Here is a 26,222-nt window from a genome sequence, read left to right as displayed (position 1 = left end):
AGCACAGGATGATTATACCATGGGTGGATGCTGTTAATACTGCTGAATGATGCCACAATCCAATTAGTGTAATTCATTGTTTCAGTCATGCTTATCCAAATACAGTATATCAGCAGTTAAAGGCATTGAGTTAAAATATTTTTATATGTAAGTTTCTGCTTTTATAGCTAAAATGTAAAAATACATGATCAACTACAGTAGGATAATTTTAAAAAAACAAGAGATTTACAGCTTGACAAAATGTTATAATGAAGAATGTTTTATATTAAGAAAATTGCATAACTTCTTAATCCACCAGTGTTATTCAAATTTTTATAGATTCTTAAATGATTAGTACAAAAGACAGATTTTCGTTATGACTTTGTGTTGATGTGAAACCAAATTTTATCAAACTCCAAAAAATAACACTTTACATACTCAAGGTCAGCCAGAATATATCAAAAAACAACAACAGCAAAATTTTCTTTACAAACAAGACATAATGTTACCTCTTTGTTCACCACAAATCACATGTTCTATCTCATGTCAATCTTGAAACTGTCTCCTATCTTTATCAGCATTCATGTTCTTGGACTTCACAGTGGATTAGGAAGGTTTCCAGCAGACATAAGCTAAAATCAGCATTGAGTGAAAAAATGAGATCAGCATATAAGCTTGAGTGAGATCGACAGGCAAGAATTTCTAGCTAAAGCAAAGTATATGTTTACATATGCATCACAATCACATGGCAGTTGACCACATAAAAAAATAGGTGTAAACGCAGGAGATGTGCAGGACATCCACCACATTCAGGGTTTGACAGATCACATTGAACACAACTGAAAATTTGCAAACATACTTGCTATCCGCATATGACAATCAAGTTAGAGGAAAAGACAAAAGAATCATGTAGACCAGTGAAAGCAGTCAGGTAAGCATTGTCCAACTCTAACTCTACTCACCTCTAAAAAGTGAGCAGAATGGCAGCTGTCACATACTGTATATGGCATCAGGTTAAAACACCATAGTTCTTTATGGTGTGGCATGTTGCTGTCTTCACTTTTTCTTTTCGGATCATTACGAGCAGCCAGTTTCCATTCTCACCACAGGTTAGCTACAGTGTGCTATGATGCACAGATAAAAGTGAGACAATCTGTATATGAAATGCAGAGTTAATTGAGTCTTTCAGGAAACTAATGGTCATCGAGGGCTATATTTAACATGTTTTGAATATCTCTTTAAAAAAAAGGTCCAAGGGCTAGGTCTGAATCATGGGCTTTGAGTTAAACACCCCTGATTTAAGCTGAACATTTTATTATGATGATAATTATTACAATAGTAATAATAATAATAATTCATTACATTTATATAGTGCTTTTCTCAGTAGTATAATTAAATGCTGTCTCAGACTGATTGGCCGTCATGATTAAGTGTGGGTCATGGCTTTATTTTTATAAAAGTTTTATTTATTAATTTTGTTCCTTTTTCTAAATTGCCATGGGTCACTTTTATATTTGTTAATTGTATTGTTGTTGATTGCCTTCTTTTAATTTTTTATTTTAGACATATTTGAGGGGATTTCTGTTGTGAGCTGTTTAATTTTTGTGATTTGGGCATAGCAAGACCCCTGCTTAGACAACATGATCCAGGTTCTGTAAATATTCATGCTTTACATCATCCAGAGGGCTATATTAAAAGTTTTGTGTCACCACTACTATTTAGTAGCACTAAGTAACTGTTACTTGTGTTTCTAATCCATTTTGTTGTTTGTGGTGTTTTGTCCATTTACTCATACCTCTTTCTGGTTTTGAATTTAGGATTTTGTATTTGGAAATTTGGATTTGGATTTCTGGAGTGTGCATTTTGGTCTTGTGCTGGTTGTCACTGGTTTGCTTAGTCCTTTTATATTTTACTTTAACACTATTTTTCCAATATTTTTTGATTATTTTTATTTGGATTCATTTTTCAAGGTTTCATTTGGTTAATGACATTATCTCTGTCTAAACTCTGTCTTAAAGGTTTTGCTTTCTTTTGGGCCAGGGATATGATGATTCCCTTCCTCTTTTTGACCTTTTTGGGGCATTTGCAATTGCATGGTAAGCACTGGATGTTTTAATTTCTGTTTTACCCCATAAGACTGTTTAATTTACAAAAGGGAACCTGTCCTTAATCCTTTGCAGCTTAAGGCAATTACTTTCTTCTAGGATCCATGTTTAAAAATTTTCTCAAAGCTAAACACGAATGGCCTAAATCTGAAACTCCCAATGGAGGAAAGATTTTGGAATTTGTTATAGGCATGCAGAAAGAAAAGGGTATTTTTATATCAATTAAGGAATGGCCAACCAAGCTATAATCATCTTTTATTCTGAAAATCTTATTTTTAAGGCTTTGGATGCTGTTACTGATATATAACAATATTTAACCATTGCATTTTGATGAAAGACAATGTACGGCTGGCATTCTGGCTGAGAGGCACTCATAATGGAAGGAAAATAATGGTGAATCAGCATCTTGGCTGGGATACATTTTGGAGGATATATTTTAAAGGGGGGGGGGGGGTGACTGCCTCCCAGGACATGTGTGTTCTCCCTGTAAACTGGGTAGAAGCATCCTTCTCGTGTAGCTCCAATTTAGACACCTGCTGAGCTGTATTGGATTTGCAGTTCTGGAGTGCAGCCCTGGTGGGGTCCTTGGGTGCTGCTAGAGGTTGCTGTTGGGAGGAGACTCCCCTGTTGGATAGAGCACCACCTCTACCTACCATCACTTTCCATGTTACCTAACATGTACATCTTTGATAGAAGGAAGTGAACCAGAGGAATGATAAAAAACACAGGCTTCTAAAGTTCTGAGGCAGAAGCAACATCCACTGCTTTTTAAATATTTTCTGAAACCCATAGCTGCAGCAACTTCCCTTGCTAATGCATCCTACTGCACTACTGTACTGTAAATAGATTATTATTATTAATTTTTTTATCAAGTGTCAAAATAAGTAAATGATCTGGAGAGAAGCACAAGAATGGCCAATTGAGTTACGTGGTTAATAGATGTAGCAGTAATGATTTGTAAAAGATACCATGTGGCAAAACACTAAATGAGAAATTAATCTTAGAATTTTAAAAATTGAAAAAGGAATGGGCAAGAACCATTAGGGGACAGACAAGGGATAGCCAAACCTGTCGAGCACTAGAAAACTCCATGAAAACTCACACTATAGCAAAGCTTTGTTTAGAAAGGTTTAAACACAAGGAAGCTGGAAACTATCCAGAAGCATATATGAAGTGAGATGGCACACATGACACATGATCTCTACATCACATGACTGGATATTAGCATAACAACCATGAACAACATGGCCACGGATATTCAGAATGGTTGCAGAAGGGCACTGATTATCCAAAAGCAAAATACAAATAGGTAATAAGGTGACATCACCACCATAATAAAAAACATATAAATTATGGAAATACATAAAGTAAGTAAAAAAATGAAAACTAATAAGACTCAAGGGATGCTATGACACAAATTCAAGAAATCACTGATCCAAAGGCTCAGAAATTACAAAGATGGCGTGTAATTCAAAATCCCTAAAAAGCAGCATTGATAGTCTAGAGCAGGGGTGCCCACACTTTTTTGGCTTGTGAGCTACTTTAAAAATGACCAGGTCAAAATGATCTACCTACATTAAAAATGCTATATATGAGTATACTTTATACATAAAATATATATTGTCGTACCTTGCATAACTGGATAACCTTTATGGCACAATAACAATTCAATACATTTATGGTCACTACAGTATTTGGATTTAATAACCTTCATGTGGGAAAAGGCTGACTCGCATAAATAAGTAGAGCCGAATAATGCAGTCAAGGAGGTAGCACATTTCCTCATGTTTGGGTACTTTTCCTCTGTGAGTAAGTTATAAATCTGTCCAAGAGCCCCAGACTTCAGCTGAATGTCATCATGTAGTGTCAAAATCTCATCCTCCACTGTAGAGGAGTTTTAGGTGAAACAGTGTTGCAATTTTTAATGTGGGTGAGTCACCCTCAACATCTTCCCTAAATAGATAGCACGTAAATGTAGCGATTGGCTCAAGTAAAGCTGAGTCTTGAAACCGTCTGTCAAAGTCTGACAGGCAATTTTCAATCTACTCTGTGTAGCGTATGCTGTTAAGTTGCACACACGCCTTCCATTGCGTCTCCAGCTCTGACGCAACGTTTTGGATGTTCCCCAAATCAAGGCGCTGCTGCTTTGAGGACAGATGTTGGACGAAATGTTTTCGTTTGAAAACATTAACTGAGCTAATCATATTAACCATGGAGTTCTCTTTTCCTTGCAGCTGTAAATTAAGCTCATTCAACATGTTGGTCAGATTGGAAAATAAATGCCAAGTCTAGAGGCCATTGATCGTTATTAAGTTGCTTGTATTCTGCATGTTTAATGACAAGGAGAAACTCCTTTTTCTCCGGCCAGGGGTCTTGAAATCTCAGCAGGAATTTCTCCCTAGCAATCTGTCCCAACGAAGATCTCTTTTATCATCCCCCCATCTTGGAAGGACTTCTTATGCTTAATGATCGAGTGACTCACCCGGAACGATGCTTTGATGTGTCAGCCTTTGCTTTTGAATTCAGCCGAGTGAAAAATTACAGCTGTCTGATTAACTGCGATTTTAGTTCCCTCTCCTTTCTCTTTCTCAGATCGCTTTTCGGAAGGAAGTCAGTTTCGTAATTTTTATGAACAGTTCGAAAGTGCCTTTCCACATTTTCCTTCTTTGGAATAGCAATGATAGATTGACAGATCAGACAAACACACTTCAATTGTGACATTGTGAGAAAAAAAATCTTCTTCCAATTCCACATCCAGCCCATACCCTCCCCAAACAAATTTTTTTTAAATCCCTTCTTTAGTCGATATAAATTAGAAGTCTAACTAGATCACAGCTGGAATTTTGCAGTAGCTCATGCGTTTGATTGTGCGTGCGATATGACCAGTGTGTTAGAAGAAAAGAGATCTCAGACTGGCCGCCCTGTATGTCAATCAAGTGGAAAATGCCATAGGGAGGATATATAGACTAACGTTTTAAAAAAATTTTTTTTGAATGCAACGCGATCTACCTGCACTATCTTTCCGATCTACCGGTTGATCGCGATCAACGTATTGGGCACCCCTGGTCTAGAGTCCAAAATGTGAAAAAGATATTATGAAATGCCTTTGTGACCAAACATGAGTGCCTTCCAATAAAAACTAGCTCTTGATGAGCACATGAACCCAGAATGATAATAAAAATAAATATTTAAAAATAAATATGCTCAATTTAGCTAAAAAGAATAAGTAGAATAAAAAATAAATGAAGAAAACTCTAATATCATGAAACTACTGATATCATGAAAATCACACATTGTGGTCTATCTAAGAAAGATCAAAAGAAGAATGTCATCCAACATACCGATACACTTGTCCAAGTCCTTTATTAAAATAACAACATTGTGTCAATTTTGAGCACTGTGAAACAAGCCATACAGGACAAAATAAAAATGAAAAACAAAGAGAAAACCTGCATGAAGCCAAACAAAAAACACATTCAACTGATTGAAGAACTATGGCAGCAATCATACATGGCTGTGTGCTTCCTTGCTGCATTTGTCCCTTGCTTTCTTAGAGATGACAGCATTAATGACTTTAAATGCATGAAAAGCAGTTTGTAAAAAAAAAGTTTCTTACCGAATTAACAATTGCCAGGCTAGATAAGCTATTGTTCTAACTGTAGCCAATCTGAAGAACGTATTGTGCAGAATGGCAGGGAGAAACCTGTAGTACAGTTTTATCAGCCTGCAGAGAAATTAGCAATTTTTACTTCATTTCTTCATAATGAATGCACAGCTCACAAAGCACATATTGTTGATTAAATTAAGACATTACATGTCTTAATGTAACAGTTAATCATGTTCAGAACTGCAGCACTGTCTACTGACAATGTTCATTTGGTACTGCCAAGTTAAAAAAAAAACAGTAAAAACAAAATACTGTATTTTTATATGAACATATAAAAATGCTAAAGATTTAAGGTCAGTACCCTCTATGCAATAAGTTAAATCCCAAGTAAAGACAAAATGTTGATTAATGTTTTACATATAACAATTTCATCTATGGCAATTCTAGGAATATTTATGAACCAATAGACAATTTCTACTTTTTAAACCTGGCATGTTGGCTTAGTTGATGACAGTTTGATTAATTTTGTATTTTGTTTTGTTTACTTTCAGATTATGTAAAAAATGTTTGCATAATCCATGCATCCGTTATCCAGTCAAATGCTTGAAATATGCAAAAAACAAAGAAACAAACAGTCACTTACAAGACAGGTAGTGTTCATAGTAAACAGGCATATGCCCATGCTTCTATGCTTTTAAACTGCAAATGACTGAAGGGGAGAGGCGGGTCTTCAATTTGGGAGAGTCTAGGGAGTGTAACTCACACACATCATTTGTATTTTTGTTTCACTTGTAAACCTATCCATCATGCAGGTTTAGACCATTAGGACACTTTTTTCCCGGTTTTGCAATTTTAATGGCTAGCAGTGTATAACAGTGCTAATGTGCAACCAATAATTAACCTAGAAAGGTACATTTTAACTAAGGTGGTTTAAAAGTCTCCAAATATTTTGTAAGCATGAATGAATTTAATTAAATGCATTAGTCAGTCAATTGCTTTATATAATAATACATTTTATTTATTTGTAGGCGACTTTCTAAACGCTCAAGGACACCGAACAATAGATCTTTAATACAAAAATTTAAATCAGACAGAATCATTACCAGCAGACACCATTACAAGGTGCTTTGCAGAGAATATGTGAGTTATATAAAACATTAAATATGTCTACTATTCAGTATAATAAACACTGAAAGTGAAACAAAAAATGCAGCACTGACAGATAACAAGAGTGGCTTCAAATGTAAGTGTAAGTGTTCAATACATGGCATAAACCATAGGTTAAGTAACTGTACAGTTTTAAGTTTAAAGATTGAGTGGAGATTTCAAAGCTACCAAGTTAGTACAGTATACAGTGTGGCAGTGACAGTCATATTTGTAAATTAAAGAATAATAGTTTAAAAATAAATAGAACACATGGGTTTTCAGTCAATAAAATAAATGGAGCTACTCCAGCAGACTTAGGAAATTAATTCCGGAGAGAAAAAACACAGAGATGGATGATGATTTACCTACTAATGCCTAATGGGGTGCTGGAACAGCAAAAATGCCAGTGTCTGGCTTGGGTTGAGAGAAGAGGATGACCAAAAGAGAAAAAGGATTGAATGTGTGTAAGGGGATCTAAGGAAGAAATAGGTATCAGGTGAGAATGTATAAAACAGTGGAGGAGGCTGGCCCAATACAGAGATCCCACATGAAAGTGGGAAAAGATTTAGAAGAAGAAGAATGTTCAGAGTGCAAAGTTATAACAGAGACTTTGAAATAATTGGCGTCCCAATTTTATTCTAATGATATGACAAGAAGCTGGTCTAGATGAGTTATCTGGCTGTAGAGAGGTACAATCAAACTTGGTCAAGTTTTGTACGGTAGATGTTAAAGTGAGCTTTTGATAACATGAAATAAGATATGAGTTTGAATGGTCAGGTCACTGCCAAGAAAGATTCTGAGGACACTGGTATCATTTCAAAGATCAGAGACTTACTGAGAATTATTAGGTCTACAAGAATAATCCACTTATGTTACGAGAGGTGTTAGAGAACATTTGCAAACACCCTTAACATATGCATGCAGAGTCAGCATTTGTTTAGTATCAAGAAAACATTTTTATCTAGGAAAAGGTGTTTTCATCATACTGTACATGTCCAGCTGACAAATAAGAAAACAACATGACATCATATAGGCTTAGGGTTATTTAATGAAAGAGTGGCCAAAGGATAAAACCATGGGAAATGCAATTAGTGATGGTCTGTTGCATTCTAGATTATTTAGAAATGTCAAATAATTCTATGCAGCTAGAAAGGAAGACTGCGGTGGGTTGGCACCCTGCCCGGGATTGGTTCCTGCCTTGTGCCCTGTGTTGGCTGGGATTGGCTCCAGCAGACCCCCGTGACCCTGTGTTCAGATTCAGCGGGTTGGAGAATGGATGGATGGATGGATAGAAAGGAAGAACTACATCTCAGAATATTATCTTTCAGACAGGCATGATTTTTTAGATTTTTCAGGAGGATATTATGATCAATAATTTCAAATGCAGCAGTTAGTTCCAGATGTTGTGGTACAGAGGGAGAACTGTAATCTACATTGTGCTGATTGCTCACAATTCTGACAACAGCAGGTTTAGAGCTCCTGAAGTGAGAATCCATAGTGGAACAGTACTAATGGTAGGCTATTTGTTCAATACTGAATATGGTCAGAAGCAACTATTAATTCAAGAGTACGGATAAAGGTTGGAGATGATAAAATATCTTTTAAATATCTATATGATAAAAACATTCAAAGTATGAAGTATGCAAGAAATGAGCAGACCTTAACAGACACCTTAGGAGTGTGGTGAAGGCAGAAAATCAGTGAATCATGCAAACATGTAAGGCATAAGCAAAGATTCTAGGGAGCAGGTATTAGATCTGGAATGATAAAGGAAATTTAATAACATGTGAATGAGAGACTGGTGAGATGTAAACAGTAGCTGGTGAGGGGAATACATTAGGGGAAAGTTTATAATAAGAATAATAATAATAAAAAATAATAATACATTTTATTTATATAGTGCCTTTCCCATGCTCAAGGCACTTACAGAATATAAGAAAGAATGGCAGGGTATACAGTATATAGTATTGGACATACCAGATAAATAAAGAAGATTATGACAGTGAATTGCCTACAAAACAAAATGGTACTAAAGACATCCTGAATATATGCTTCCAAATAATGTCTTCAAAGCAAATTCAGTTTGTTGAACAATCTCTGACATTTTTATATTTCCTTTAACCTATCTGCTTACAGTATCTTCTAAGATATATCAACAACAATGCTTTACCATTGGCTAGAAAGTACAAAAAGATTACTGAGAAGTGATAAAAGCAGCCTTTGAGAAGAAATGTACAATGTCAAAATTGAACTTTAGGACAATTTTGACAAGATAAGGTGATGAAGGTTCCTAAAAATTGGAGAATGAAATAGTGTGAGAATAAACAAAATGTAATCTACTGAAATAAGTTCAGTAGACAGACAAAGCTAAACAGAAGCAAAAATATATAAGCAAAAAAAACATTTAAATCCAAAATGGAAACAATGAAGAAGCATCCATGTTGTTTGCTAGGAAAATATGTTTGGGTTTTAGACAAAAGCTCAAAGTGGTGAGACAGAATTTAATTACCTGAGATGTTATAGACATCAGGTTCTCATTTTTGTTGTACACCAAGTTTCCAAAGATACCTTTTTGGTTTTGTGACATAATTGGAACTGCCTTACAATCTCTTAACGTTACATGTAAGCGTTCAGATGTATGCCATTACTAGGCAAGAGTTAATTGTCATGTAATATCCTGGATTTGATTGGTGGCATAATAAAATGAAGTGTGATGGCACAGGGTGTTTCCGGAGATACTCAGGTATTTTTTACAAGATCTGTATTAGGCATTTCAGAAAATTCAGGCCATCTAAGAACTATAAGGTTATAAACAATTAACCTGGAAGGTTCTTCCTCCACCTTTCCAGGTGTGGCAGAAGTGCAGGTTTCCCGGGCTCCACGACGCCTCCTGGCTCAGTCCTTGTGGTTCCCTCCGTATCCAGGATGGTTGCCCCCTCGTGGCCCGGGGGACATATGAACTGCCTCCCGGTCCTTCCAGGCATCCCGACTGGAACCTCTCAACCTCCATCAGGTTGGATGGGAAGCGTCAGTGCACAGCCATTTTAAGATCTCTCCAGAGATGTTCAATCGGATTCAAGTCTGGGCTCTGGCTGGGCCACTCAAGGACATTCACAGAGTTGTCCTGAAGCCACTCCTTTGAAATCTTGGCTGTGTCCTTAAGGTCGTTGTCCTGCTGAAAGATGAACCGTCGCCCCAGTCTGAGGTCAAGAGCACTCTGGAGCAGGTTTTCATCCAGGATGTCTCTGTACATTACTGCAGTCTTTCCCTTTATCCTGACTAGTCTCCCAGTCCCTGCCACTGAAAAACATCCCCACAGCATGATGCTGCCATGAACATGCTTCACTGTAGGGATGGTATTGGCCTGGTGATGAGCGGTGCCTGGTTTCATCCAAACATGACGCCTGGCATTCACACCAAAGAGTTCAATCTTTGCCTCATCAGACCAGAGAATTTTCTTTCTCATGGTCTGAGAGTCCTTCAGGTGCCTTTTGGCAAACTCCAGGCGGGCTGCCATGTGCCTTTTACTAAGGAGTGGCTTCCGTCTGGCCACTCTACCATACAGGCCTGATTGGTGGATTGCTGCAGAGATGGTTTTCCTTCTGGAAGGTTCTCCTCTTTCCACAGAGGACCTCTGGAGCTCTGATAGAGTGACCATTGGGTTCTTGGTCACCTCCCTGACGAAGGCCCTTCTCCCCCGATCGCTCAGTTTAGATGGCTGGCCAGCTCTAGGAAGAGTCCTGGTGGTTTCGAACGTCTTCCACTTACGGATGATGGAGGCCATTGTGCTCATTGGGCCCTTCAAAGCAGCAGAAATGTTTCTGTAACCTTCCCCAGATTGATGCCTGGAGACAATCCTGTCTCGGAGGTCTATAGACAATTCCTTTGACTTCATGCTTGGTTTGTGCTCTGACATGAACTGTCAACTGTGGGACCTTATATAGACAGGTGTGTGCCTTTCCAAATCATGTCCAATCAACTGAATTTACCACAGGAGGACTCCAATTAAGCTGATGAAACATCTCAAGGATGATCAGGGGAAACAGGATGCACCTGAGCTCAATTTTGAGCTTCATGGCAAAGGCTGTGAATACTTATGTACATGTGCTTTCTCAATTGTTTTATTTTTAATAAATTTGCAAAAATCTCAAGTAAACTTTTTTCACGTTGTCATTATGGGGTGTTGTATGTAGAATTCTGAGGAAAAAAATGAATTTAATCCATTTTGGAATAAGGCTGTAACATAACAAAATGTGGAAAAAGTGATGCACTGTGAATACTTTCCGGATGCACTGTATGTATACAGTATATATATATATATATACACACACACAATGCACTAGGGCAGCATTTTGCCATGCAGAATGTCAGCCTCCCAGTAATAGCAGGGCTATTGCATTTTGTAGGCGGGTACTGTTCTTATATGAGGAATTAGAGAGTTAGGAAACTAAAATACAAGAGGTGGTCAGAGCTAGAAAAAAAAATTAAGGACTGTACTGTATTGACCTTTGGTTAAAATCAAACTTGTGCCAATGGGTCAAAGGGAGGGAAAAACAGACATAACACTGAAACCTAAACACAAAAAGGTAAAATCCAAAAGATGGTAAAAATCTCAAAAATATACTAAACTCATCAATTCATAATTGATAGTAAAAAATTGAATTAAAAGGATGTGCAGTTTTTTATTATTTACCCACCATTATCACATGGCTGCTTACATACAGTAATAGGTGTTCAGAAGCAGGATAGACAGGATTAAAGGCAGGAAGCATTTGAAAAGGAGGACCAGTGAAAATTCAGTATAATGCATGACCTAACTTCTTCTAGACACACCTTAAAATACATCAACACAATAAGAACATTGTAAGAATGCATAGTTGCAAAGGTAAGGTGCTAGAGTAATGAAATATCATTCCCAATATGTAGTGATGCAGCAAGGTATCAACAGGCAGCAACTTGAGCACACCAAGATTTTTGAAAAAAAAATGGGATCAGGTAATTCAGCAAATTAACTTTAATGCGCCACAACCTATTCTTGTGTGTGTGTGTGTGTGTGTGTCTCAACTGAAGCTAGAGATCCCAAGCTACCAATCCGATGGTTTTTGTCATACATTGCAAACGTTTGAAACACCTAATATGATGAGAAATGTGAAGAACATTTGGGCTTTATCTAGAAATGACTTTTCCCCAATAAAAGAAAATTGATGACTCCAAAAGGCCCAAACTTACTTTTTCTTCTGCTATAGTAGGAATCTGTATAGTTATTTGCATGACTTATTGATCTGTATGACATTTCCATAATTGAACACTTGCTTTAAGTGACTCATTATAGGCATTCTTGTCTTTTCATGTATTACTACTGAAACCCTTGATGTCATACTTTTTTCATATTGCTAGACACCTGAAAAATCTAGAAAATCATTGATTCATATTAAGTCAGAGGTCAGGTAGTATATTTCCTAAAGAATATCTGGGTGTTTGCTTATTATGCTGATTCTTTTGACAGTACTCTTCTTCAATCCTAGTTTCCTGCAAAGCATGATTATTGTGCACCTTGTAAGGAGGTGTGGATCTCTTTTACATTTTGGCTTTAGCAACCATTTTATTTATAAACAGCAGTCAGATGTTCGTCATCTTTTAAGGTTTTGCAGACAACTGTATAAAAAGAAGAATAACATAAGCAGACAATCCTTACACTTTGTGCTTTTATTTGAAAATTTTTGCATCTACTTTATGAAAAAATCTTGGTAATTTTTTATACATCTAAAATGTCACCTTCTCAAAAACATAGCTTCTGAATGTACTGAATATCACAAAATAATCTTGTGCTTTAAAGAATAAGTTGAAAAAGTCATAGCAGACAAACCTTAAAACTTGCTTATGAGTTACATTTCAAATTGATGTACAGATTGATCTTCTACAAGGAGAATACTAATGCTTTAGGGGGTGCTTAGATGAAGCAACTATCTAAAGTGTCTCAAGAGGAAAATAAAAAACTGTTCTGTCCCTTTAATGTTTTCTTCATGCAGTGCTACTAAAATATTTACTTTGTCTTTTGATCAGAAAATGCATAATTTATGTAGCATGAGATTAATCCTAATTTGTACAAACCACACTTGTAATATCTGCAATCCAAATGTGGCCACACCAATTTTGGATTAATTTCTTTTACATAATTAGTGTTCTAAAGAGAACTCTGAAGTATGCCACCTGTTTTCATTGATCTCATGGGCATCTGTGGTAGATAAGCACACTGCTTGGTATGTTGTTCCACATTACACAGGTCATGGTTCCAATAAATGTTCTTAGAGGCTTTGGATTCTCATTTTTCTGCCTTTGTGCATTTTTTCCTTTTAGGAGAATGGGTCTCTGAGATGTTTTGGCTTTAAGCACCATGTACTCTATAGATAGCAGACAAATGTCCCATGCCTTTCTAGCTATAATAGCCAGTCATATAAGAAAAAGAATGCCACTTACACTTACTGTTTTGCTCAACAAACTCAGCTCAAAACATTATTTTTCTTCTTGGTTTCTTCTCAAAACTATTCCTCTGTTGTGATTGTCCATGCTTTTCTTTTCCTTCTCTTCTTTCTCATTGGTATGCATATTTCATAAAGTGACCCACTCAGGTCTTTTTCTGCTCACTAATGCAATGACTTCTTGAAAAGACACAGTGAGAATCTCAAGGTATTTGTGAATTGCATCCTTCAAATAAGATGCTTTATATAGTTGGATTTTTATGTTACAACCGTGTAACTGTAGCTGTTCAAAACAATGAGCACTGATTTACAAAGTCAGATAATTTCAGACATGACAAATTAGGAGTCTAATTTGCCCATCAGACCTATCACACATTCTCATTACTTCTAGACAGTTCAACAAAATAAAGAAGAGATTTACGCTTTTAGTTATAAATCACCATGTCCCACAAATGACATAAAATAGATGAGCTTCAGGCGAAACAAATTCCTGCGGATATGATAGAGTGCATGAGGATCACATTTAGTAAACAAAGAAAAATCCATATATAAATGCAAAAGAACAAGCGGCTCGTGCTCTCGGCTCCTTTTGAAAGTAATGGCTTACAAGCAGCTGAGATATGAGCCATTTATAACATATAGAGAAAAGACAGGGAGATTAAGAGCCTGAAAAGAACTGGTGTGCAAAATAAAGTGGTATGCTGCCAGAAAAAATGAAAGGGGTGTTCTGCATTGTGTAGGCAAATAATTAACATTGGAGGGTTGGGAGGGGGAGTTGCCTTATTCTGGTAACAGTTAAGAATTTTTTCACAGTGAAACATTTTTACCAGTTAAAATTATGAAACATATATGTTCATTTTTTTCTAAACAACTGAATTGCAGGTCTTATAATTTTATCAATGAAAATAATACAGTTTATATGCTACATCAATATGTAGTATTAATGTATAGCAGAATAAGAAAGGTAGCTTGCTTACAAATTTTCTAATGAACTATATCTATTCTTACTGACTTCATTAGTCTTTTTAAGGTAGTGAGACTATGAATTTAGCATCTCATTGAAATAACATTCTAATACAGCCATACTGGCTATGTTGTAAAAGGATCACAGGTTTTGTGGAATAATGTAAAAATATTATAGACTCATGAAATTTGTGGGGCTCATTCCCTGTAATGGGAAGATGAATTTCACAGCGACCTCAGAATAAAGCAGCTACTCCTCTGGATTGAGTGGAATCAGCAGAGATGGTTTGTTTGGACATCCACAGATGTTAGGTGATTTGTACCTCATAAGTCAGTGCATCAGGCATAGTTCACTGGGAGGAAAAACCCAGGAAGTGCCCCAGGACACCATGGAAGCATTACATGGTCGAATCGGGAGTGGCTGGATTTCCTGCACAACTTGGAATGGGAAAAAGATATTTGATCAGTTGCACTCAATTACGGTTAGAACAGACACAGCAGATAGCATTTTTGTACATCTGGCATTTTCTGCAACATACAGAAATATGCAATTATTATCATTATTATTATTAAGTATCTTTTGGCAAACTCAAAAAGTATTAGACCCAAGTAACACTGAATTACCTTTCACTGCTGCAAATGAAAGAATTTCCTTTATATTACTTTACAACATCTATTTATCCATTTATCTTGTGATGTGCTTGTCCAGTACAAGGTCACAAAGAGCTGGTGTCTAGTCAACTCCCGATAAGTAAATGTTATATATATACTAGTTGTGTAAGTCCGTGTTATAAAAAGCCCAGGGTTCTAGAAACTATTGAAATTGTCAAAAAAAAAAAATTGAAATGTACATATGTCAGGTAATTGAAAGGAACTCTTGGCATCACTCTCCCAGGAGGATTCGTTTTGCCAACGTGCTCGCCTCACTTGTGTATTAGCAGCAGGAGGAAAAGTAAAAGGGATACTGTTTTGCCAATGTGTTTGCCTCGCTTCTGTATAAGTGGCTAAGTGAGTGACTTTCTTCGGAGGTTTCATTTTGTCGATGTGCTGGCCTTGCTTGTATATTAGCGGCTAAGTGAGTTTCTGTTTCCTTGGAGGTGGAGACCCTTACCCTCACTCCACCTCTCACTTCCATGCACACATACACACACTTCCACGCGTAGACATTTATATTATATATATATATATATATATATATATATATATATATATATATATATATATATATATATATATATAATTATGGCACACATGATTTCATGTAAAAAATTTATTTCTTAATGTGGGATTTTTTTTCCCAAGGGTTTCATTTTCGTTTCACCATTAACAGACATTTGGACATGAACTCAGTATATGCAAACTTAAGAAGAAGAACATTCCTCGTAATAAATAAAACTTTACGACCAACACCCTCCTAACCCCACCTCTTTACGCCCCCTACCTAATTTTGCTATACATTGCCTTTGACTCTTGTATGTCTAATCATTATCCTCTGATGACGGCTCCTGGCAGGAGCTGAAAGCTCAGGAATAAGTCAATGTGTGCATGTATGTATGTTCCAACATCACTTCCGAACAGCTGGAGCAATTTTCACATGTTTCCCATTGGTCGACTAAAAATACTGTAGGGTGAAATCAACCCTAACCCACTCCCTTCTGGGGGGGTGGGGGGGGGGTGATCTTGCGATCTTGTATGCATGTTATCATCCAGTTGACACTCGGATGTAGTAACTTGCACTGTTACTTTGAGGTCTGATTAAAATGTTCAGTCTAATCTAAAGATATAAATATTGTTCACAGCATCATTTATTGTACAGTATCATATATTATTGTCTTATGAGAGGCCAGGTTGTTCTACTTTCTTTTATGTTCCATTAACAACCAACTTTAATTTTGTTCTTCTAGAGTGAAATTTAGCAAGAAAAATTTGAATAAAAGATGAGAAGACAAACTCAGAGTCAAAACACTTGTAGAGGTCTCTGCCAAAAAAAAAAAGACACAAAATACCAAAGCCAAAATATTAAACCAAGCCAGCTTCAAAAATCATACACAAAGTCTTACTTCATAAAGTGGTTTAATTGCTAGTTAATGCCACATACTTTTTTTTTTACTAAAAATAAATTATGAATGTCAAGACTAGAGCTCTGCCATCCTAAATAATGTCTGGGCAATAATAGTAAAAGTAAAGTGAGGCACATTTCTCTTGCTCCAGCAATGGAGCAACGTTGACAATAACAATACAGTTGTCACCATGGAAAAATACATAAAATGATGGCATAAAAATACCTAAAAATAAAAAGTGGATAATTACAAAAAAGAGCTCAAAAATGAAATCCACAACATCCAAAAACCCTGAGTCATAACTAATTTACTACTGATTAATTCATTCTTTTTCTGAGCTCACTTTTTCTCATACTTGGCAGCAGGGAGTCAGAGTATTTTGTGATAGCATCAGGCACTAGACAAGAACAAGTAGGGACATTATTGTCACATGTACAGAGTACAGTGAATCTCTTTCTTGCATGTGCTAACCAACATGCAACATATCACCATTCTCCAGTGCCATAATCAGTACGTATAACTATCTTACCATGAAAAATCTGTCTATTTTACTTGAACAATCTCAGAACACATTTGTCATTACCAAAGAAAATTAAACCCAACAAGACATCAAAACATCTATATTAAATGCAGCTTACAAAAGATATATTGGAAATAAAAAGGTTTTCTATTATTGTGAGGTTAGCCCTATCTATGTGTTTCCAGTCTTTATAGAGAGAGAACTGCCAAGAATTTGAATCAAACCTAAATGGAAAAAGATTCTTGCACAGGAAGCACTCTGTCATATACCCAAATCCACTCATACAGAGTCAATTCAAAATTAAAACACAAACTAGATGTTGGAGGAAACAAGAAAAATCACTTAAGCTAGAATTTTGCACTTAGAAGGAAGGAAGGCTATGATAAACTTGCCAATTTGCCATACTAATTTTTAGGGCTGGGGAGGATTACAGCAGAAGTATTTTTTCTGCCGATTTTCTGAATTTGTATACTTCTCAAGATCAGCTGAACACATCCTTTTCTAAAGTTTACATCATTTGAATTGCACATTGATTTATGGCAAAAAATATGTTTTTAAAGTTCTTCCAAAATTTCAAAAGAAGAAGTTAATCACATTATAAAAAAGCATTTTTATAAGCAATTGAAATTTAAAAGAAAGAAGTGGTGGAGACCTATATATGTTTTGTGCTGCTGAATATAGCGAGTTGCATTGTAAACCATGCATTGTATGCCATAATGGGTTGGGATTAAATATGTTTATGATGTATGTAAATGCTTTACTTGTATGTTCATTAAGCTCTTAAGCTCATTTTGAACAAGACGGTGCTTTCATGGGCTATGCCTAAAGCCAAAATGAATGAATATGAGGCCAAACGGGGTATTTTATTATAAACAAAGAATATAGATAACACAATTAACAAAAGAAGTGCACAATGCAAACAGAAAATAATAATTCTATTTCCTCTCTGGGCCTTCCCAACCAATATTTTCCTGTCAGAATAGCAAGGTTGACAGTCCACTTCCTACTAGCATACCAAAAAATTAGTGCTATCTTTCACCTCCTGTACCACTTTCTCAAAATTAATGACCTTCTCTCTGTTTTCTGTTTAAACCCATGGCTTTATATAGCTCCTCATTCCAAAGTTAATAGTAGGATAACTATGTTTAGGTTTCATCCAGAGTGAATTTTAGTGGTCGTCTTCATAACAACCTCAGAATTATCCTCTGGGATTTTTGGGTCTATTATCTTGCATCTGTCAACCAGAACACACTTAGAGAATAGGCAACTTTCACAGCAGGGGGATGCACAGTGTATTATTACATTATGACATGTGCCCTTTGCTGTGATCATACTTCCATTCCTCTGGTTTAATCACTCCCATGGCACTCCATCACCCTCAGTAGGCAACCATAGTAACCACCTGACAATTCTACGTACATTATACATGTATAGTGAAATTCTTAATTATATGTGCTAAGCAGCATACAACACGTCACCATTCTTTGGTAATACGATTAATGAGTATAACAACCTTACCTGAAAAATCTCAGAACACACATTAGATCTGTTATTTGAATATGTGTGACTTATGTTTTTACACTATTTTTTCCCAAAAACTTAATACAACATTCTTTCAACTGCAACCTAAACTCCCTTCTATTTTAACTCCCTTTTGCGGTCAAGTGAGTGAGAATGGTCTGTTTGTATTATGTTAATATTACAAGTATCTCAACATTCTCAACAGTAAGATTATAAACCTACTAGCTGTGGTAAGATGGGTTGAAATCTAAATAATCAACATAGACTTCAGCATTAACGGTTGCAGTACACCATGTAATGCATGTGTCTCTGTTATATGCCATTTGATATAGGATATTACTTCATAAAAGCATTGTTAATGTTTGTGATACACAATCTTTTGGAATGAGAGAGACATAGCAACTGGATGGACACACGGATAGACACCTAGACACATTGTTTTATTAAGGTGGATTCTTGTAAGGGGCCTGTCTCTGCCATGCAGTGACCCTTTTTGTGTGCAGTGGTAGACCATACCTGGCACTGTAGTACAGCACAATACAGTCTTTACTGTGTCGTCTATCATCTTCTGCTTTGAAAATTGACTGCTATTGATGTGACGTTCATTGGTTTATGAATCTGGCTAAAGGTGAGGGATTTTGCAAGCTCTACCTGGAATCAGAATTAGATATGGATTTATCTTTCAATTTGTTTCTACTGGACTTTTTTTTTTTTACTACATTTACTACCAACTATCTTGTAATTGTGTCTGACTGTATTGTATTAAAATATTGTTTTCTTTATAATGTGCCTCTGGATGGTTTTCGCTACTAAGATCCTGTGTAAAACACTGACTGAAAAATAATAAAAAAAGGTCTTTTTTATCATATACCTACTATTTGTTACTTTTTAAGTTTGGTTATGCTAATTCTGTGCAAAACATGTGGCATCTGACACTGGGCATTCAAACACATAGATGCATTTTTATTCATATGCATTTCAAACTCTAATATACAAATGTATTTTTTCTTTGAAATATGTAACTCACATTTAGTGAAAAATAAACTTTTTTCATACAATTGAAAAGTAAACTTTTTAAATTTCTCACTATGTGAAAATTAAATGTCACCTTTTTAATACTATCAATTAACTGATGGGACTACTCATACATACTGTTCCCTACCAACTTTTGTTTTAACTGTATGCATTATTACTAAAAATAAAATTAAATAATTATTGCTATAATTTATATAAGATCTGATAGCTATTGCACATTTTGAAATCAAAAACATTCACATGGCCTTTGTGGGGTATTTTTTTTTGTAAGAATTCAGAAAAAAACTTTGCTAATCCAGTATCTCAGCAATGTCAGGTCTAATGTTAACTAAACATTACTGTAAAAAATAAAACGAATGCTAAACCTAAACATTTGCATCTCTTGTGACAGGCGACATTTACAATAGAAGGTAATGGAATGACATTTCTGTAATTGAATTTTAAATTGCAGTACTATTAATTGAACCAGGAAAAAATATGAGAAAGGCTACCGCATTTCATTAATGGGCATAGCACTGAAATGCGCTACACTTTATCTAGCTTGTTACCATGTTTACCTATTTTTATTGCGTTTATCATCAACACATTGTAAATAACAGGAATACACACAGTATCAAATAGAGTCGATTCTGTGCAGTAATTCTGAACATTAAGCTACAGGGAATGAGAATGAGAATGAGAAAAGGACCAGTAGCATCACTGCATATAAAATGATATTTTTTGCTTTCTACACCATTAAATTACCCAAAGAAAACAATGAATACGGATGATATTTTGAATATAACCTAGATCTTAGATATTGAACATGGAATGGTACAGAAGTTAATAACAAGTAAAGCATACATCATGGTGCTGTAGCCTCACTTCTACCTAAAGTGACTATCAAATGTAAATAATAGGATTGTATTTATTTAGTGGGGTATTCTTTCTTTTTTTCTTTATTTATTAATGATAGTTACTAGGTATGTTACCTGCTGAAGACAGGCAACAGAATAATTAAAAAACAATGCTTTACCATTAGTGGTCAACCTGTGCCTTTCTCCATTATCATCATGTGTCTCAAACTATCTTGAGCGGCAATTCCTCTCTCGATTGCAATCCTTGCTTCTGTCATTTTAATTACCACCAATGGTAGACTAGCCTTAATTTCCCACTGTAAAAAAATAATTTGTGTTCTTGTGAAAACTCCCTGTGTTTGAAGGCAACTCTCAGCATTCCGACTTTCCTTGGTATCCATGTGTGCATCATCAACTCTTGCATAGCACTCCCTGTCTCAATCACATTTGGCTGTGCCACCAAAGTCAAACTGACCAATCAGTTTGCTCGAAGGGAAAAGACACACACTAGAATTTTCTTCTTATATAATACGCTACCATGGCTGTCCGTTTGTCTGTCCAGGATTTTAAATCACCTATAGAAAACAAACCATTTGACCTATTGACCTGAAATTAGGTACACATATACTACGTGACGTCTACTATCCACGTTCAGGGTGATGGTTGACCTCCAAGGATATTCCTCTTCTTTTTATTTTATTGTATTGTAGAATCAGCTCTTGGCAGCGGCCAGCAAGGCGGCCATGCAGCACATGTGTACGGGCGCCATTCTCATCCTTACCACCTTCGCCATCACTTCCCCTACCTCTTCATATCTTAAATCATTCTTAAGACAGATTGAAAGACTTAAGTGCCAGCTTAAGTGAAAAATTAAAGAAAATCTAAGTAATTGCAACAAAAACACTGACTTAATGAGTTGTTTAACATGGCAATCTCCGTGGCAGACATGTTTGCTCGCTCCACTCCATGCTGTTTTTTGTTTTGTTTTGTGTTGTTGTTTTTCACTTTCTCTACTGTGCACAAATGCTTTCCACTACTATCATACAGCAGACAGGCATTGCTGGACATTGCTAACTCATACAGTCCCCTGGAATTAACTGGTTTTATACCATCTGAGCTACAATTCATTGTTTGCTCCAGCAGCCAATACCACAACCACTCCCAGGAACACCCCATAGCACCGGGCTCAAGTGACCAAACAAACTGGATGAAGTAAGAGCCAGGATTACAGCGCAGAGGGAAATAAGAGAGTACTGCACTCTAATTTTCACCAAGACCTGGCTTTCAGACAAAGTCCCAGAATGCGCCATTCAGCTACATACTCACTCCGTGCACTGAGGAGACCGCACCGCAGACTGTTTGTGTTTATTAACAACTCGTGGTGTGGAGACATACGGACTGTTTATAAGCACTGCTCACAAGATGGGGAGTTTTTACTGCTGAAATGCCATCCCTATTATCTACTGAGGGAATTTAGTGCTGTGTTTTTGGCCGTTGTTTACATCCCCCCACGAGCTAACTCCGCGGCAGCACTCGGCAAACTCCATGACGTCATCAGTGCCTTAGAGACGGCTCATCCCGATGCTGTTTTTATCACAGCTGGCAACTTTAATCAGTGCAATTTACGGACTGTACTTCCTAAATACCACCAACACATGAATATTCCCACCTGAGAGAAGAACACACTGGATCATGTTTACAGTAACATACGCGGTGCATACAGGGCTGCACCCCAACCCCACTTCGGACACTCAGACCACATCTCTCTGTTCCTGTACGCAGCCTACAGACAAAGGCTGAAACAAACAAACCCTATTATCAAGCAAGTTAAACTTTGGACCCCAGAGACTGAGAGCACCCTGCAGGACTGTTTTGCTCAGATAGACCGGGATGTGTTTAGGGTTGCAGCCACTCTGGAGGACTCTTCTATCAGCATGCAGGACTATCTTGAGTACGTGACTGGGTACATTAGCAACTGTATTTGCAACATCGTGCCCACAACACCAGTCAGGAAGTTCCCCAACCAGAAGCGCTGGATAAACAGTCAGGTACGCCAAATGCTGTGTGCCCGCTCTCTTGCATTTAGATCAGGCACTGAAACGGAGTACAAAGCTGTGAAGTACGGACTAAGTAAAGCCATCACAGCAGCCAAGAGTCACTATAGGGAGAAGCTGGAGGGCTTCTATTCTACTGCTGACTCTGGCCGAATGTGGCAGGGCCTACAGCACATCACAGACTACAGGACCACCACCAGCACAATCAGCACCACACAAAGTCTGCAGGATGATCTCAACACTTTCTACACCTGCTTTGAGACATCCAGCAACAGCACAGAGTGGAGGCACACACACGCCTGGACCACCCAACCCCCCTCCCTTCCCCCAATGGTCTCTTCAGGTCAGGTACACAAAGCACTGGCGTTATGGTGTGAGGACAACAACCTTACCCTCAACACAGACAAGATGAAGGAGATGATAGTGGGCATGAGGAAGGAGAGGAGACCTCACTGGCCACTGTTCATCTGAGCGCTTGAAGTGGAGAGGGTGAGCAGCATTAAATACCTGGGTGTCTATATTAGTGAGGACCTCACTTGGACACTTAACACCACACAGATGGTCAAAAGGACTCAACAGCGGCTGTACTTTCTGAGGAGGCTGATTAAGTTTAGTATGTCGACTAAGATCCTCGGCAACTTTTACAGCTGCATTTTTGAGAGCATCTTGACCAGCGGCATCACTGTATGGTATGGCAACACTACTGCTATGGACTGCAAACACCTGCAGAGAGTGGTAAAGACTGCTGAGAAGATCACCAGGACCCCACTGCCCTCTCTGCTGAGCATCCACAACTGCAGAGCCCAAAGGAGAACTGCCTTGAACCTCAGGGACCCCACCCACCCCCAACACGAAGTGTTCACACTTCTACCCTCAGGCAGGAGGTATAGAATTATGAAGGACTTCCAGGCTAAAGAACTCTTTCTTTCCCAAGGCCATTAGACCCCTAAATAACTGACTGGAGTTTATAACCATGGTTCATCTCATTCTATCTACCTCACACAACCACAACTGTATTTGACTTGTCCATCACATACCAACCTGCACAATTACACTTTATACTTTTACTCTGTTTTTATACTTTATGCTATCTCTGTTACTTATTATCTATCTGCTACTTATTATTTATGTTTATCTTTATACATTGGTTTTGGCATTTGGTGTGGACAGCAAAGAAAGAATTTCATTGTACTGGTAAACGCATTTCCTTACTGTGCACATGACAATAAACTTTGAACTTTTAACGCGAAAAAATGCCAACAAAAGAAGAGAAGAAGTGGGCTGCAAGGGTGGAGAAAAGAAGAGCTGGTACATCGACCCCTGAGTAAATGAATGCTAAATGTACAGAGAAAGAGTATGAAAACTATGAATGCTCAAGTCAAGTGCCGTTACTGGTATTATATATTAGACAAATATTTATTTTTTATGAGCATTCACTTCATTGTAGCAATTAGCCAGCATTCTGCAAAGTGGTGTGTCATCACAATACTTTGATTAGGCTTTATATGGGTGCTGTGATTCCTGCGTGTGACTATACCTATGGTGCATATGAGGAACGCAGCTACTGCTGTTCATACTAATAGAAGTGTTTATATCTGATTTGTCGCTATGAAATGGATTAAAACTAATTGAACAACTGGTGAGAGATTGCTGGAATAATGTATTTTTTTTCTCTTCTTGGTCCTTAGAGGAGTTTATTAATACTAATTGATTTTTTCTGTTTTAGGGATCCTCATAATTCATAAGTAGATCCATATGTAAATTTAATGTAATCTTATTTAATCAGACAGAGACCCAGTGCAGTATAGAAAAAAGACAAGAGGGGGATTGGTCATCTATGTGAAATGAGTTGTTACAGTTTGTAGCAGTTTGTAATTCAGACATTGAAATTTTGTCTGTTGGAATTCATGCATATTATTTGTCCAAGAAGATAAGTTACATCATCCTTATAATTGTTTTTATTCCTCCCTTTGCAAATGGGGACTCAGCAACAGAAATGATTCAGTGTCACCAACACTTTGATAACAGAATGATAACTTATTCTGATTCTGACTGAATATGTGGTGACTTTAACCATGTGACTTTGGAAGGAACAATAACAAACTTCCATCAGTTTGTGTCATGTTCCAATTAATGAAATAACAAGCTGGACCTGATCTATTCAAATATTAAAGATACCTTTAATTATAAACTTCTGGCACCTTTGGGTAGATCTGACCACCACCTCATTTATCTTATTCCCATTTACATGCCTGGCATTAAACAGAAACTTTTACCCCATGTAAAAATTAAATATATTTAATTGTACTAAAAATGTACTTTAATGTCAGAAAGAAAATTCCTAGCACGTTTGTTCCTCAGTAGTACTTCAGGGTTCATAATCTAAATACGCTAATTTGCACTTAAATTGATATTAAGTGTACTGAGCCAAAGTATACCATCTCTAAAATATATAGAAATGTGCTATTAGTGCATTAGTTAATACTGTGCTAGGTATGCTTTAAACATAATGTCAAGTTTAGTGTACTTTCACACACTATTGTCAAGCTCATTTTCAGTGGATTTTCAAGAAAATGCACTAGAAATGGACTAATTACAAATACATTTTTACCTGAGTAATACTTTAGTTTACTTAAAGTAAGTGCACTTACTAGCACTAATACTTAAGTTGATATTTAGTACATTAAACGGAAGTGTATTGTCAGTGTTACTTAATAGTGCACTTTAAAAGCTTTAAATTGAAGTTCAATTTAATGAATTTTCATTTAGAGAGTTAGCCCTTTCATTCTATATACTGTAAAAAGTGAATGTGAACTTAGCCTTGTGTATTTGAAAAAATCCTGTTGTGCGAACACTGTAACTCAAAAAAGTGGTACAGAAATGCAAAACTTAAAATAATTTTTTAAATGAACATGTGCTCAATGTGTCAGTGTTCAGAAAGAGGAGGGGGAAGATTCAATTGTTCAGAAGAGAAAAGCGTCCATATTTGATTTTTGGCGGTCAATTGCAACGGTTTATTCACTCTCAAGTAAGTAAATACCATTTGCTATTTTGATTAAACTTTGTTTTTATTTAATTGAACAATCCCATATAAAAAACGCAGCAAACACAAGACAGATAAATATCCAAACCCTCTGAAACCAGCCCAACCAGCTGAAGTAAGCTGGGTTTAGGACAGTTATAGACTCAACGATATGCTCAAACATATTTTTAATACCTCCGCAACAATTAATCATAGAACTGCATATTAGACCGTATTAAAATAAAAAAGTTTTTTGTCTCTAACGATACCTGTGTCAAGTCTATTAGTTACAACTGTTGGAACTTCTTTTTACAATGCCTATATAAGCAGCAGTATATAAGCAGTAGTTCATGTTAGGGAGAGTGTTAATAAAGTGAATTGAATTATTTAAATAAAGGAAGGAGGAGCAATTAGTGAGGGTAGATGTAGAATTGAAGAGAAGTGTTTGGTGTAGGTCAGCACTGTATGTTCACTGTTGTGTCATTAAAAGAATTAGCAAATAGTCCACCAACTGGGGTGACAATCCCTGTGTGATTTCTACATATCGAGCATTTCTCTGCTATGCTACAGAGGTCACTCGAGCCACAAACGAACTGACGCTGGACTCTGGTAAGTTGAAAATAGCAGTCTCCAGCTTTTACACTTACAACACCTTATGTCTGCCATGTTATCACTTATATATACATTTTTAACCAGTGGAAACCTTTGCTAGTACCATGTTTTCATACGGTCTGTAGAAAAATTGTGCCAGTCTGTGGATCAGCCTGCCACTCCATTAAATCAACACAAACCTCCAAAGGGGACCCAAACCTGGAAAGTCGGTTGATCATCATTCAAATGAGTGCCGCGCACCTCTAAAAAGTAGAAGGAAGGACAGTCAAGGTCCACCGGTCTG

Source organism: Erpetoichthys calabaricus, chromosome 9, assembly GCF_900747795.2.
Source record: "Erpetoichthys calabaricus chromosome 9, fErpCal1.3, whole genome shotgun sequence".
Taxonomy (NCBI): Eukaryota; Metazoa; Chordata; class Cladistia; order Polypteriformes; family Polypteridae; genus Erpetoichthys; species Erpetoichthys calabaricus.
The sequence above is the reverse complement of the archived record's forward strand: the minus strand, read 5'-3'. Positions refer to the sequence as shown.